The following is a 16,854-nucleotide window of genomic DNA, read 5'->3' as shown; positions in this document are numbered from 1 at the left end:
AATTGCACATCCAAAACTGTCCCCTCTACACACCCAACAGGATATCCTTACATCATAACTGGTGCCTCCACCTCCCCACCCCCAAAAAAGAAAACAAAAATTATCCCGGTAGGCACAGACACGTTATAGGAACTTTGTAGGAAAGCACAAAGAGGCTGTACAGATTACAACCACCACCTTACCTGCTGCCGGAGAGTTTGTGTGCGTATTGTTTTTAAGTGTTTCGCCCAGCTCCTCCTTCCCCCACTACAAACAGCAAACACATGAGTGAGCTAATCAGCTCTTAAACTGAAAAACCTTTCGATCCAGGCGAGTGATGGAAGATAAAAGCTGAGGGGCGCCAGGAGGGTCAAATAAAAGTTGCTCCGCAGTTCGCTCATCCAAGCCCCGCAGCGACCGCAGGGGGCTGAGGTTCCCAAAGCCACTTTCACACCTTCCAGAATGCACTAGCAAAGAGAAGCCCGGAGAGGCTGAAGTTTCCACGGAGGGCGCCGTCGGGGAGACGGCAGCCCGGGAGGACGCAAGGGTTGGGCTCGCTACCTCTGCCCACGGGCGAGCCGGGGCTCCGGCGCTCAGGTGAGTGGCTCCTCCGGTGGCTGTCTGGGGACCGTCTCGGGCGGCCCTTGGCCCGCGGCGCCTGCTCGGTCGGGGCCGCGGTCGGCGGCGGCGTCGGGCCGGGCTGGCCGGGGCCGCGAGCCGCGCCGGGCCCCGGGAGGCTGCCCAGCGAGGCGGCGGCGGCGGGCGGGCGCGTGGGACTGTGTCGGCTGCCCCGCAGGAGCTGGTAGGGCACCGTGGCGCGGATGGGCTGCAGCAGCCGGCCGGCTCCCGCAACCGGGGCGCAGCTCACGCCTCCGCCGCCGCCCGCACCGTTCCCGCTCCCGGCGGCGGGGGTGGCGGGCGGGGAACCCGCGGCGCTGCGCCGCATCCTCTGCGGCGGGGGATGAGGAGGAGGCAGTGCACATGGTGGCTCCGCGGGCCCTGGACGATGCCGGCCAACACCGAGGCGCGGAGCGGGATGCGCGCGAGCGTGTGGGAGCCGGCGCGCTAGTGCGTGCGAGTGTGTAAGGTGGAGGGGCGGGGGGATCGTGGAGGGGGAGGAGTCTCTCGGCTCCCCCTTCGCAACGCGCACCCCCGCCGCCTCAGCGAGGGGGGGAGGGGAAGGCTGCGAAAACAAACGTCCAACGGCCCCAACCACCCGACCGGGCTGGGTGTGGCGGTTACGGCCGGGGCCGCGAGGAGCCCGGAGCCGCCGCCGCCGCCGCCGCCGCCGCCCCGGGCCTCGCGCTGACAGGGGAAAGGGGCAGCCGCCGGCATCACGCAGACGCGCGGGGCTGCACGCGCACGAGAGCCCGGCAGCTGCAGGGAGGGCCGGGATCCCTGCTTCTGGGGACCTGGTAGGGGGAAAGGGCCTCGAGGTGCCTGGCTGAACGCGGAGCCGCGCCGCCGGCTCCTCTGCCCGCTCCTCACTCCATAAGGAACCTAACCCCCCAACCCGTACCCCGCCCCCTGCACCGCCTCCCGGCGCTCGGGGCGGGCAGCTGACGCAACAAGAATTCCCATTGTCTCCGTCATTCTCCACCAGCACGCGACTGATTGGTTTCCGGGTAGGAGTGAGAGGAGCACCTGCCAACGAACGTGGGCGTCCTACTTTGGAGGCGGGATACGAAGGAGCGAAGGAGGAGAAAGGGGCTGTGCGTTCAAGGAGGGGCGTGAGAGTTGACAGGCTTTGAGGTGAGAGGGGGGCCGTGATTGGGCTGCCCTGGAAGAGTGGGTCCGTGTGTGTCCTGCGCGTACCCCGACACCCACAGACGCGCACGCCCAGGGAAGCAGGTTGTGGGGGCTCCACCCTGCAGGGCCGTTTGTACCACTTGAGACAGAGGATACGTCAGGCAAACTTGACTTTGCAAGTACACCTATTCTGGTGGTAGGATGTTTGAGAAGAATCCATCCCTTCCCCACTAATTTTAGTAATCTGAGTTTCTGTGGTGTGTAGACTAATCAAAAGAATTTAAGGCCATCAGAAGCAATGTCTGGGGGTTGGATTGAACACTGGGCGGATACTTTTACAGTTATCCTATGGAGTGAAAAGAGATCATCAAATCTTATGTTCCAAGACAATAACTCTGAATTGCAGGGGTCAACAAGGAATTGTCCATCATTGCACCGTCAGTTAAATGGAGGTGTAATGGAGGGCACGCCCTGTTGTCTTTTCCCAGAAGCAGATGGCCTCTTGGGAGAAATAATACCAGACTTGATGTAACAATCCACTGGGGTAAATTTAGTTTTTATTCTGCAGTGGAACTGAAGAGAAACTAAGATTTTGGATGACTGTCAGGAACCGAAGTTTACCCCACAGTAAACCAAGGTTTGAAACATTAAGCAGGAACAATTGATTGAAGGGTCCACATCAGATACCCTCCATTCGTTTCCATGAGAGAAAAAAGAAGTGGGAGATCAGATTGGTCTACTCTTGGTGTCTGCCCACACTGACAAGCTTCCTCTGATTTCCGGCACTAAATGCAGGGGTCAGTTTCACTTAGAGGAGCCATCCCTCTCAGCTTCATTGTGCCCTCAGAACAGAAAGCATACTAGGTTCTGTAAAAAATGGATGAAACCACTTTTTCTGTAAAATGCAAGAATTGCACCCATGAATACTAGTGACAGTTCCTCACTTTATCACATAGTAGAATAACAGCTAACATTTACTGAGCATTTCATGTGTCAGCCACTGTTGTAAGAATGTTTTATGTGTTAATTCCTTCAATCCTCCTATAATCCACAAGGTAGATACTACTATTATCCCCATTGTGTTCACATGTATTTGCTTTCCAGAATAACATATATTAAATGTAAATGTAGTAAAAACTTTATCTTTTAAATTTAGTATAATTGACCTATTGTATTATTTTTTCCACCTAAAATGAAAGATTTCCTCATTCATTAGGAAATTGCCTTCCTTCATGGGGAAAATGAATGATAAATGGCTTCTTTCTGATGACTTTTTCAGAGTATCAAGAACAAAAATTGATGGATTAAAATATGTGAAGTGTTTAAAAATGCTGGTAAATTTCCAAGTTGTCGATTCGATTACAGCATGGTTTCATAATAGAAATGTTATCTCTGGCCACTCCTAAATATAAGTATGTAACGACCCCAACACTTTAGATTACAGTCATTCTAAATTTATACCAAGCCACAGTCCTAATGATTTGGATCTAAAACAACCTACCTAGCCATATGTTAAAGTCTTTCTGTGTTTGTTCCAAACTGCCAACGCCAACTTAAATCAGACAACCAAAACAAATCTAAATGACGCACACAGAGAACTAGTATGATCTTAAAATACTATTTTCAGTTGCTGATAAGTCACCATGACCTATTTGGAGGTTCAATCACCTTCTCTTTACTAAATATATCTTGGTTGCCTCTTAAACCTTTGTTCTCATGAAATAAATACTGTTCTTTATGTGTAAGGAATTCAGTCTCCGAACAAATCAAAGGTGGGCTAAAATCAACTAAAGCCAGTATCGGCTTTCCAATGTCCATTTGTTGAGTTCTTAACAGTATTTTATTCTTAGTGAGTTTGGGAGTGGGCTCCAAGGGTATGAAAAGAAGCTTTAGGAAAACATACCCCTCAGTAAATTGGGGACCCCCCCCCCTTAGAAGGAAGTGTGGATTGCTGGGCGAGAAGAGCATTGTTACCCGACTGTGCTAGCTATGGGATGGTTAGGTCCCGTGCAGATTAGCTCTATTTGTTGAATGTAAGTGTAACAAAATCCCTGGAAATTCTATATATGTTAATGTTGGTAATGACCTCTTTACTATGTTGACCTACCTAGAAGAAGACAACACTGAAAGCGCAATTTGGTGGCATGGGAAATACCTTTGTTCTCAGTAACCCGTGTCTTGGCTGTTTGTGGAACAAGATTCCACCGTTAGCTAATCTGAAGTAGAACTATTACACTTACTTCTTGGTTCATATATGGTAATGGACTATACTTTAGGTTCCATTAAAACTTGGAATCATTGGCTACCTCTGATGAATATGTAGCCCCATGTGAAGAGAGAATGAGATAGCTAACGGGCCTACAGAGCTACCAAAACCTCCCTCTTCTAGTTTCATCCAGGTTTGCCAGGGGATGCATCCAAGCCCCAACCAAATCTAAGAGGCAGTCCAGGCTGTCAGTATCAGAAATGAGGTCACGGCTGAGAGAGAACACTAAACAGATCTGCACTGATGTTCATCTTCAGCTGATTAAACTCTCTTGTAGGTGGATTCTTTATAGCAGCAACAAAAAGAGCCTTGCCTGAATTTTTGTCCCTGGCAGATGCTTACAGTAAAACTCCTTACTGCTTGTGACAGGCTACGTGCACCTTTGCACTAGGTGTTCTAAATAAATAAAAACTACTGGTTTCTTTTTTCTCATTGTATTTTTAAACTTCACCATGGTAAACATGTGTTTGAATTTGCAGTAATTAAAAATAAGCAATAAGAGTTTTCTTTTTTACAGTTAAACCCTGGGTACGATGAAATACAGCTGGAATCTTCAAGGGTGCATCTTCAAGGTTGCGTTTGCTTAATAATTTCTTGCCAGAAAGTTACAGGCACCATCCAGTCCAGCCACTAAGTACAGTTTCAAGTTAGTTACACATGAGACAGTGAGGGCTCACAAGCTGATGCAGAAGGAATAGTTCTGCCTTCTGTCTTAATAGAGATGGAGAAAAAAGAATTCTGCCTTCCGTCTTGATAGAGACGGAGACTTCTGCGTGTTTCTGTGCGTTGATAGTTTATGTGTACACGCGCAATTTGCTTTCTCTGGCCAGGACACAGCAAGGAGCAGTTCACTTAACAGCATACATTTCTTGATCTGGATTTTGTTCAAAATGCTGGCTCTGATGAGACTTTTATTTGGATGTTGCCTCAATCCCTTAAAGCATAAAAACCGTTCAGTACAGGTCTTTCTCCTACTGTAATCACATCTGTGCCAAATTAAAAATATTGCTAAGCACTCCTTGAAAATAAGTGATGCAATAAACATCATCTTTTGCTTAGCTGTTAGCACAGTATTAGGACGTTGTGCTTCCGTGACCATGTATTTGGTAGCAAATTATATTTCTGCTTTTTAAATTACTCAAAAAAGTCAGGATTATTCAGGTCCTTTGTTTCTTCAAATCATGTTATTAACATGTATTGACATATATAGTTCTTTCTTCTTTTATCTTAGGTGTATATAATTTTATCAGCTTTGCAGGAAAAACAGATACCCTCAGGGTCTGATCTGGTATTGGAGGAGATAAGCTCACTTTTAGCTCATGCCTAATAACATTACATTACTGTTTAGAAAGAGAGAGCAGGCTATGTCTTATAAATTTCAATATACTCTTTCTGTCATCGAATAACAACTGAGTTATCCTACTGATAAACCATAGGACTCATACGGAACTGTGGATGATGTCTATTCACTCTATTTTTGCCAACTAAGAGTACAGAAGAATATTATGCAATGGCCAGCATCCCAGTGACTTTAGGAACCTGTATACAGTGAGCGCCTCTTCACATAGTGTTCGTGGAGCATTGTTTCCAATGATTTCAGGAGGAGAACCAAAAGGGAATGGAAAGGATAATTAACTGAATATTTGTGCCATTGGGCAGTGGAACATCCCTAAGCCTCAGTTTCCTCCCTGGTAAAATAAAGAAGAGAGTTCCTTTCTCACAGGATGGCTGTGACTGTTAAGTAGGATGATGTAATTAGATGAAAAGAGTTTGTAAAGCACTATGTTGGTGATTGTTATTGCATAAATATGAGCACATTAGGAAAGACCTTATGAAATGGGGTGCTTTAGCACTCAGGGGAGCCATTACCTGGGGAGTTAGAGAAGGGACAGGTTGAACACCGTTGATGCTGGCGCTGCAAAAGCCACTCCCCAAATTTCCTGGTTTGCGGTGACATTCAGCTCATTCAAGGTAAAGGGGCCATCCTGCCCCTCCCACAGCAACAGAATTCCCCGTTTGGCAAAGATGTCTGCTATGGTGACTGATGTCGTCCACTTTAATATCAGGAAACGTGGGAGTATTAATGGAAAGGAGGTTAGCATTCTCTTGAGGGAGTTCAAGGAAGCTTTTCCAACGGGGAATTGAGATGGGCAGCAAACTACGATTTAAGCAGCTAATGGGCATTAACTAAATATACAACAAGGAAAGCTGGTCAGGTGAAATACAGATCAACTCTTCCTGTCTCTACAAACACACCTCAGGGCCTGTTAACACAGTAGCTCCACACCCCAAGGAAGAGAGTTAAAGACAACGGACTAGGTGACGCCAGTGTCCTGGGGGCAGGAGGGTGCCTGGTGGCTGAGGAGATGTGCTCTGTTTGCTGTAAGCAGAGGTTCTACCACCATCATCTTCTTTTGCAACAACGGAGACAAACACAGGGGATTTTCCTGAGCAGCCTGAGTGACAAAGAAATGAGGCAAATGAGTGAGAAACTGATGAGCGTTCATCGAAGAGCAACAAATATGATTTATCAGCCTGAAGGGACTGCCTTCAGAGGGAAGAGGAAAGAGACAGGTCTCCCAGCATGACCACTGGCTCTAGCTAGCAGGGACTGGCTCATCAGCCGCAAGGACTTGAAGGGTGTAAATAGCGGGGACGGGGAGAAATTATTTTGTGTGGTCCAAGGGGACGGCAGGAGGAGTGACGGAAATGAGAGTCAAAACAAAGATAATTCAGGCAGCTGAGCAAGACTCATGCCCTAATGGAGAGATCTATTATAGACTGTGCTGCCCTGTCCCCCAGGAGGGATGGAGGCCCCGTCACTTGTGCCATTTGCAATTGGGAAAGGCACTGAAACGTAGATCAGCGTATTGGAGAGGGAAAAAACCACCACATGCCCTCAGAGAATCAGTGGGATGCCTTAATAGGTCTTTTCCATCTCAAATTACTGCAATGTGGCTTGTGTGCATGGGGATCTGAGTTGCTAGAATAATTTTGCATCATCTGGGCTTCTTTTCTGCTACTACAGGGCCCCAGTGAAGAGATGATAATAGGTCATGGACAGCAGTTTCTGCATTGTAAACAGAGGCCTAAGTGTGCCGATGCTTTAGTGTGACGGCAGAACTGAGTAGGTTAAGTTTCACATTGTGATGTCAGTGTAAATAAATACATACACATACTGATTGAGACAAAACAACATCCATGTACTGATTGAGACCCAAGACAAAGGAAAGGAGCTTTGCCACATTTGGATGGTTAGCTGCCTACGTGAAAGTTCAAGTAGTTTATTCTCTCATCTAGGAAAATAAACGTCCAAATACTTAAACACTATCTTAAAAAAAAAAAAAAAAGACTATCTGGTCTTCAAAAACTATTAAGAAACAGTTACTGTGTAGGAAGTTTAGAACTCACGTTTTGAACATATTTCTGTCTGTCTACAGCTGCAGTTGTATTAGCAACAGACACATTCTGAAACTCGCGCTGGCCCAGAAGGGCACACGTGATCATGAGGCGGTGCCAACCTGGGTAACAACTGCAAGTGCCAGGGGTGGGCACAACGTGGTCAGATGGAAACTGGGGCAGGCAGAGAAGGGCCGGTGTGACCATGATTGCTGGAAGGAGCACAGCTGTGACCATCACAGCCCCTCCCAGCCAGAAGATAGCACAGATGCAGGGGGACAAAATTGGTCACAGGGTGACAGGAGGGAGAGGCAGTGAGAAAGAAAGCAAAAAAAATCTAGGAGGGGGGAAAGCCACAGATGTAAGTTCCTCGCAGGTGGAGAATATCACGGTTCCTGATAAAAATATTGTATGTGGTTGGGCGTAAGTTAAACTTGGCGTTCTGGAGCACTGAAGTTTGCTACAAACGTATTCAGGGTTTGACTTACACCCGACAGATAGAGGTCAGCCCTCACCCTGCTGCTCTCAGCAGCTGTAGCCAATGGGAGACAGAGCTGCCCAGCGTACCAGTTTAAGCTGCTGCTAATAGATAAAAATCAACCTAACCCCATTTCCTGCCTCTCTACTGTCCTCACTTGTCTGTTCATGGCCAATTTAGGCACAGGCTGAGCTGTTGGCTTGCTGTAACTGCTGGGAGACTGATGGGGTAGAATCTGATGCTGGCACATTCCCTTCTTAGCTAGGTGAAAGATCTGGTTTTAAGCCCTTAAAAGGAGGACTGTGTAAAAATGCAGTACTCCCTCATTAGCCTAAGGGCTATCCTAAATTCATAGATTTTCCTGATCTGTCACTCCAAGGAAGCTTTAGAGATGTTTAGACAGAGGGAAATCCACGATGGAAGGCTCTTTCAGAAAGGCTACAGCAGAGGTTAAATGACTTGCCCAAGGTTACTCAGAAGGGTGACTGACTATAAAGGCAGAAAGAGAACCAAAAGAGGCGTCTGAGAAGAATGGGGGAAATTATCAAATTAAACCTGGAGAAAGAACAGCGTCACTGATCCTCACGGTTAAAGATCTGTTGGAAACCCCAGTTCGCTAACACACGTTCCTTTATCCCAGACGTTCAGACTCTTAACTTAAACGTGAGCTCAGATATTTTCCTATGCTCAAGTTTTTAAAACTGTCCAACCTATTCTCCTCAACAAAAGTGACAGTAGATCAAGCTAAGTCTGGTCGTGTAGCTTCAACTGTTTCCTCACTAAGGCCTATAGCCAAGAGCCTATGGAGTTGAGTTAGAGGTTGAATTTTAGAAGAACAAGCTTTATGCTAAATGCTCTGTTGTAACTACATATCTTTCTGCAGTGTTTTATGCCTTCTTTCTTTTTTCCCCCTGGATTACAGACCAATTGGGCCAAACTAGAACTTTAGAAGCAGAGAATTCCATAACTCAGAATCTTTGATTCACATCGTTTGCTATTTTCTCTTCATTACCTTAAGGGAGCAATGAAACCCTGCAACTCCTTTGCCCACTGCTTAAGCTTCCAGAGGATATTCCTGACTGAAAGTGGTCCACGTTCTGAAATAAGAGGTTCCTTCGTGTCCTTTGTGTTTAAATAAACAAAATTAGGCTAAAGAATATTTGGGAAACATTTAAAAGAAAAAGTCACCCGTAAAATTGCCAGCCAGTAACAGCCACAAGAACATTTTTGTGTTTCCTCCTTATTTCTACACACATGTATACTTTCCAAAATTTGTCATAAATGTTTCCAAGGTTTTTTCGTATTTTGCCAAATTGCCCGCCAGAAAGATTAAATCAATTTATAATCCATTTTCCATGAATAATTTTTTAAAATGCAAACAAACTTTAAAATTGCAAGTTGAACAATGATACCTCACTGCCATGTTTGTTTTCTTGCATCTGCCTCACTCCTAAGGCTGACCATTTCCCCCCATGATTGTGGCCAATATTAGTGGACCTTGTATTTGATTCCTCAACAACAGTGTGGTTTCTGGAATTGAGCCTAGTGCCAGGAACGGGTCTTGATTAACACAAACCAAACATGGTGATCCAATCTCTCTTGCTAGTGAGTGGTTCAAAATGAGAACATGGCATCCTCTGACAGCAGAATTGATCCAGCTTGGTCCTAAAGTGACTCAGTGAAGCTAAAGAGAAGAACTTGTATTTTTTTTCTTTTGATAAATTTATTTATTTTTATTTATTTTATTTTTGGCTGCGTTGGGTCTTCGTTGCTGCACACGGGCTTTCTCTAGCTGTGGTGAGCGGGGGCCACTCTTCGTTGTGGTGCACGGGCTTCTCATTGGGGTGGCTTCTCTTGTTGCGGAGCACAGGGCTCTAGGCGCATGGGCTTCAGGAGTTGTGGCTCGCGGGCTCTAGAACACAGGCTCAGTAGTTGTGGTGCACAGGCCTAGTTGCTCCGCAGCATGTGGGATCTTCCCAGAGCAGGGCTTGAACCCGTGTCCCCTGCAATGGCGGGCAGATTCTTAACCACTGCACCACTAGGGAAGCCCAGGATTTGTATTGTATTGCTAGCAAAGAGACTGCATTTCTCCTCTGATGAATGTGCACAAGAAAGCATGCTGTCCCCGGTGATCGCTGGGTACCGTCTCATGATCCTGAGGGAAGCCATCCTATCCTTCTGGTTACGTGATACAGTGGGTTTCCTTCTTGTTTAGGCCAGTTTTATTTGGAGTTTCAATTTTTATAGTGAAAAGTTGTCATAACACTTTCTGCTCTAGGGGGGTTTTTTTGTTTGTTTTGTTTTTGTCAATTCCTGCTGGGTATTATTTGTATTGTTGATGTGGCAAGAACTCTACTGAGATATAGTCTTCTTGTCTTTATATTATGAATATATCTCTAAGTTTATCACTTATCATTTACTCCTTACTCTTGTTTAATATAGAGAAGGTTATAATTTAAGTCTATTAAATCCATCAGTGTGTTTCTACATGATATATTCCATTGCTTTTACTTTTATTCATTCATTCATTAAAGAGAGTGTGTGTGTGCGTGTGTGTATGTGTGTGTGTGTACTACAAGGTGCCAAGCACTACGAGAGGCAATAAGACTATTTATTTTGAGACAAGAAAGACACAGCCCCTGTCCTCGTGGAGTTCCTATCCTGGTGGGGGATTGAGAATATGTTAGACGTTTACTGAAAAGCCACACAAGTGTGTGTAAGCTACTAAAGGATAGAGGCTACAGAGGGAAGGACCCAGTCTAGGAGCGCTTTCATAGAAGGGTTAGGTCTAGTTAGGGAAGTCAGGGGAAGCTTTCCTGGGGAAGTGGTGACTGAGCTAAGAATGATAAAGAGGACTTAGGTAGTGGGCTAAGAGCATTACAGGCAGTGGAAAGAGCCGGTGCAAAGGTCCTGCTCATGGGCAAGCATAGGCAACAGGAAGGACTGAAAGAATGTAGGACATGGTCCACATCCTCAGAGGGGCCTGGTGTAAGTGAAGGCGGAAGGTTGAAGGGTGGGAAGTGGGGGATGCTGACCACGCAGGGCCAGTAAGTCCATGGTAAGGAGTTGTGTCTCCTTCCTAAGATCTATGGGAAATCACTGAAGGTGTCATCTTTGACAACCACATTACTTTTACCTCCAAACATCCAATCTCATAACAAGTCCTAACAATTTTGCTTTCGAAATATCTCTTCAGTCTATCCACTTCAATCCATCCACTTCTGTTCGTCATTACCAACACTTCCTCAGCCCATTCTATCATCATTTCTGTCTGGACTAGGGGAATAGCATCCTCAATGATCTATTTGCACCTACTGTTGCCCCACTCCAATCCCTTCCTGCACAGTTATGGGGAGACACGCCTGACCTTGATACCATTTGATGACACAGAAAACACTGAAAGAGGACCAGTTTGTTTTTCATTAGTCTTGTTCTTGAGAGGTTGTGGAGTGGGCAGTTCATGAGTTTAATCTTGGGCCTGCTGAGTTTTAAATATCCCTGGGATGTCCTAGAGAAGAAGCCAAGCAGGAGGTGTCTGTTAGGTAGATATCTTCTCCCTCCCCATCTAGAGCCACTCTCCACCCATCTCTACGCTGATCCCTGCCCGGAGACATTAACGTGTGTGGCATGTCAAGATTCCATGTATCCCCAGCGCCTGCTCCCGTGTGCGCTGCCTTCTAGTTGCGTTCAGCCCATAGGAGGTACATGAGGGAAGAAGCGTGAAGGCTGAGTATTTACTCGATACGATATACATCCTGCATCATCTCTTCCTCTTCCCCACCTCCTCCTCTTTCCACCCTGCCTCCTTCAAACCCTCCTCCTCTGCCTCCTGCGCCTCCTGCTCTTCTTCCTCCCACGTCTTCCTCTTTTATTCTCTCTCGAATCCAGTAATCATTTCCACCTCCTCCTTTTTCAAAAAACTAATTAATTAATTTTTGGCTGCATTGGATCTTTGCTGCGCCCGGGCTTTCTCTAGTCGCGGCAAGTGGGGGCTACTCTTCGTTGCAGTGAGTGGGCTTCTCATTTCGGTGGCTTCTCTTGTTGCAGAGCACGGGCTCTAGGTGCCCGGTCTTCAGTAGTTGCCGCCCGCGGGCTCAGTAGTTGTGGCTCGTGGGCTCTAGAGTGCAGGCTGAGTAGTTGTGGCGCACAGGCTCAGTTGCTCCGTGGCATGTGGGATCTTTCCGGACCAGGGCTTGAACCCCTGCACTGGCAGGTGGATTCTTAACCACTGAGCCACCACGGAAGTCCCTAACCTCCTCCTTTAAGCCTAGGCAGTAAAAGCTCCCTGAGATGCTGGACTACTGTCCTCTGTTGTTTTCCCCAAACCCTTTGCAAATGATCTCTTGACTACAGTCTCCTTAATTACGGTACATTTGAGTGTGCCACCTTTCTCTTTCAGGGATTCTGACTTATACTGATAGGTAAGAAATGCCTGGGGGAGAGTTAAATTTGAGTCACCTGAGTAGAGGTGGTCATTGGAGCCGTGGCTATAAATGTGAATATCTTGGGAGACAGTGTAGAGAAGGAATGGGCCCTGAGGAACTCAAACATGTAATGGCTTTCAGAGGAGGATAATCTTGCAAAGGAATTGGAGAAGTAGCAACCAAAGTGAGGTGAAAAATCAGGGCAGTGTGTGTCATAGAAGTCAAAGGAGGCAAAGGGAAGAAAAAGAGCGTTGGTAGTCAAGATTATCAGTTGGTCCTGCAAAGTCATTGGATTTAGTGACTTATACCCTCGTGAATCTGTTACATATTTTCTGTGCTCCCTCTGAATAATGATTTAAATTTTTTTACATTAACTTATCTATAATTTATCTTAGGTAAATACAGTCAAATTTGTTTTAGAACGTATTTTAAGGTAAAAATTAACTACCCTTCCTTAACCATTATTCCAACATTATTTATGTTCTACTTTCTCTATTACCATTATTTCCTCCAACATTCACTGTTTCTAAAAATATAAAGAGATGTTTGAGCACTTTCTACTAGATGTTTAAGAGCTTTCTATTTGACTGTATCATAGTGGTTCAATGGTTGTCGCTTTAGCATTCATTTTAAAATTGATCCATTAGAACAAGTCTAACCTCTTAATTTTAATTTTCAGAATTCTATTATCAATAGCCCCATTTATTCTTCCAGATAAACTCTATATTTTTTTAACATCTTTATTAGAGTATAATTGCTTTACTATGGTGTGTTAGTTTCTACTTTATAACAAAGTGAATCAGTTATACATATACATATGTCCCCACATCTCTTCCCTCTTGCATCTCCAGATAAACTTTAGAACCATCTTATCAATTAAAAAAAACTTAAACTTCATTGTGATTTTTTCAAGACCGTGAGAGATAGATGGCCAACCAGAGTTCCTAAGGTTCAGTGTATGTAACTGCTGCCGCCGCTTAAGCCTGCCAAAGCAGTGGTACGGCTACTGCCCTTGTATTTGCTACCTCTAGAAACATTCTTGCCAGTAGTGGCAGCAGCGGGACTCAATTACCCTCTTTTCGCACTCCCTCCAGAAGCTCCAGATGGCGTCTTCCGTGGGCAACGTGGCCGACAGCACAGACCCAACGAAACGTATGCTTTCCTTCCAAGGGTTAGCAGAGTTGACACATCGAGCCTATCAGGCGGGAGATTTTGAGGCAGCTGAGAGACACTGCATGCAGCTCTGGAGACAAGAGCCAGACAATACTGGTGTACTTTTATTACTTTCATCTATACACTTCCGGTGTCGAAGGCTGGACGGATCTGCCCACTTTAGTACTCTGGCAATTAAAAAGAACCCTCTTCTGGCAGAAGCCTATTCGAATTTGGGGAATGTGTACAAGGAAAGCGGGCAGTTGCAGGAAGCAATCGAGCATTACCGGCATGCGTTGCGTCTCAAACCAGATTTCATCGATGGTTATATTAACCTGGCAGCCGCTTTGGTAGCAGCAGGCGACATGGAAGGGGCAGTACAAGCTTACGCCTCCGCTCTTCAGTACAATCCTGATCTGTACTGTGTTTGCAGTGACCTGGGGAACCTGCTCAAAGCCCTGGGTCGCTTGGAAGAAGCCAAGGCATGTTATTTGAAAGCAATTGAGACGCAACCGAACTTTGCAGTAGCTTGGAGTAACCTTGGCTGTGTTTTCAATGCACAAGGGGAGATTTGGCTTGCAATTCATCACTTTGAAAAGGCTGTCACCCATGACCCCAATTTTCTGGATGCTTATATCAATTTAGGAAATGTCTTCAAAGAGGCACGGATTTTTGAACGAGCTGTGGCAGCTTACCTTCGTGCCCTAAGCTTGAGTCCAAATCATGCAGTGGTACATGGCAGCCTGGCTTGTGTATACTATGAGCAAGGCCTGATAGATCTGGCAATAGACACCTACAGGCGAGCTATTGAATTGCAACCACACTTCCCGGACGCTTACTGCAACCTAGCCAACGCTCTCAAAGAGAAGGGCAGTGTTGCCGAAGCAGAAGATTGTTATAATACAGCTCTGTGGCTGTGTCCCACCCATGCAGACTCTCTGAATAACCTAGCCAATATCAAGCGAGAACAGGGAAACATTGAAGAGGCAGTTCGCTTGTATTGTAAAGCATTAGAAGTCTTCCCAGAGTTTGCTGCTGTCCATTCAAATTTAGCAAGTGTATTGCAGCAGCAGGGAAGAGTGCAGGAAGCTCTGATGCATTATAAGGAGGCTATTCGAATCAGTCCTACCTTTGCTGAGGCCTACTGTAATATGGGAAACACTCTAACGGGGATGCAGGATGTTCAGGGAGCCTTGCAGTGTTATACACGTGCCATTCAGATTAACCCTGCATTTGCGGATGCCCACAGCAATCTGGCTTCCATTCACAAGGATTCAGGGAATATTCCAGAAGCAATTGCTTCTTATCGCACTGCTCTGAAGCTTCAACCTGACTTTCCTGACGCTTATTGTAATCTGGCTCATTGCCTGCAGATTGTCTGTGACTGGACAGACTATGATGAGCGCATGAAGAGGTTGGTCAGCGTTGTGGCTGACCAGTTAGAGAAGAACAGGTTGCCTTCTGTGCAGCCTCATCACAGCATGTTATATCCTCTTCCTCACGGCGTCAGGAAGGCTATTGCCGAGAGGCATGGGCACCTCTGCCTGGATAACATCAATGTCCTTCACAAACCACCGTATGAACATCCAAAGGACTTGAAGCTCAGTGATGGTCGACTGCGTGTAGGATACGTGAGTTCTGACTTTGGGAACCATCCTACTTCTCATCTTATGCAGTCTATTCCAGGCATGCACAATCATGATAAATTTGAGGTATTCTGTTATGCCCTGAGCCCAGATGATGGCACAAACTTCCGAGCGAAGGTGATGGCAGAAGCCGATCATTTCGTTGATCTTTCTCAGATTCCATGCGATGGAAAAGCAGCTGATCGCATCCATCAAGATGGTATACACATCCTCGTAAATATGAATGGTTATACCAGGGGTGCTCGAAATGAACTCTTTGCTCTCAGGCCAGCTCCTATTCAGGCAATGTGGCTGGGGTACCCTGGGACTAGTGGCGCGCTTTTCATGGATTATATCATCACTGATCGGGAAACTTCACCTGCTGAAGTTGCTGAGCAGTATTCTGAGAAACTGGCTTATATGCCCCATACTTTCTTTATTGGTGATCATGCTAATATGTTCCCTCACCTGAAGAAAAAAGCAGTCATCGATTTTAAGTCCAATGGGCACATTTATGACAATCGAATTGTGCTAAATGGCATCGACCTCAAAGCATTTCTTGATAGTCTACCAGACGTGAAAATTGTCAAGATGAAATGTCCTGATGGAGGAGACAAAGCAGACAGCAGCAATATAGATCTTAATATGCCTGTCATTCCTATGAATACGACTGCAGAAGCAGTTATTGAAATGATTAACAGAGGACAAATTCAGATAACAATTAATGGATTCAGTATTAGCAATGGACTGGCAACTACCCAGATCAACAATAAGGCTGCCACTGGAGAGGAGGTTCCCCGTACCATTATTGTAACCACACGTTCTCAGTACGGGTTACCGGAAGATGCCATTGTGTACTGTAACTTTAATCAGCTATATAAAATTGACCCATCTACTTTGCAGATGTGGGCAAATATTCTGAAGCGTGTTCCCAATAGCGTACTGTGGCTGTTGCGTTTCCCAGCAGGAGAACCTAATATTCAACAGTACGCGCAAAATATGGGCCTTCCCCAGAACCGTATCATTTTTTCACCTGTTGCTCCTAAAGAGGAACATGTTCGGAGAGGCCAGCTGGCTGATGTCTGCTTGGACACTCCACTCTGTAATGGACACACCACAGGGATGGATGTCCTTTGGTCGGGGACACCCATGGTGACTATGCCAGGAGAGACTCTTGCTTCCCGAGTTGCAGCTTCCCAGCTCACCTGTTTAGGCTGTCTTGAGCTTATTGCTAAAAATAGACAAGAGTATGAAGACATAGCTGTGAAACTGGGAACTGATCTAGAATACCTGAAGAGAATTCGTGGCAAAGTCTGGAAGCAGAGAATATCTAGCCCTCTGTTCAACACCAAACAATACACACTGGAACTAGAGCGCCTCTATCTACAGATGTGGGAGCATTATGCAGCTGGCAACAAACCTGATCACATGATGAAGCCTGTTGACGTCACTGAGTCGGCCTAAATAATGACTGTGTGCGCAGGAGAATTACCCCTGTACCTGAGCCTCAACCTTCTGGGGGAAAGGGAACTAGATACGTTACTTTGTACTTACCTTTGTAGCAATATCATGTTGCAGATGGGTGACAGACAGTGATAACAGATAGCACAGCCAGACTTGCTTCCTGCATGATCATGACAGGGAGACACACAAGAGATGGGAGACTGCTGTTCCACAAGGAGTCTCCGTAGAATTTTGCGGCAGCCAGGTGTTGCCTAAGTCTGGAAGGTCTGATCTCCCTTGGTCTTCCATGGGATGGGTGGTTAGTGTGGAGGGGAGATA

The 16,854-nt window shown here is 46.0% G+C and overlaps 1 pseudogene; it reads left to right on the top strand.

Annotated features, from left to right (window-relative positions):
• The first annotated feature begins 13,398 nt into the window (after positions 1–13,398).
• LOC137758623 (UDP-N-acetylglucosamine--peptide N-acetylglucosaminyltransferase 110 kDa subunit pseudogene) lies at positions 13,399–16,536 on the top strand (annotated as a pseudogene).
• The last annotated feature ends 318 nt before the right edge of the window (positions 16,537–16,854 follow it).

This window comes from Eschrichtius robustus, chromosome 2 (assembly GCF_028021215.1).
Source record: "Eschrichtius robustus isolate mEscRob2 chromosome 2, mEscRob2.pri, whole genome shotgun sequence".
Lineage (NCBI taxonomy): Eukaryota > Metazoa > Chordata > Mammalia > Artiodactyla > Eschrichtiidae > Eschrichtius > Eschrichtius robustus.
The sequence above is the reverse complement of the archived record's forward strand: the minus strand, read 5'-3'. Positions and strand labels throughout refer to the sequence as shown.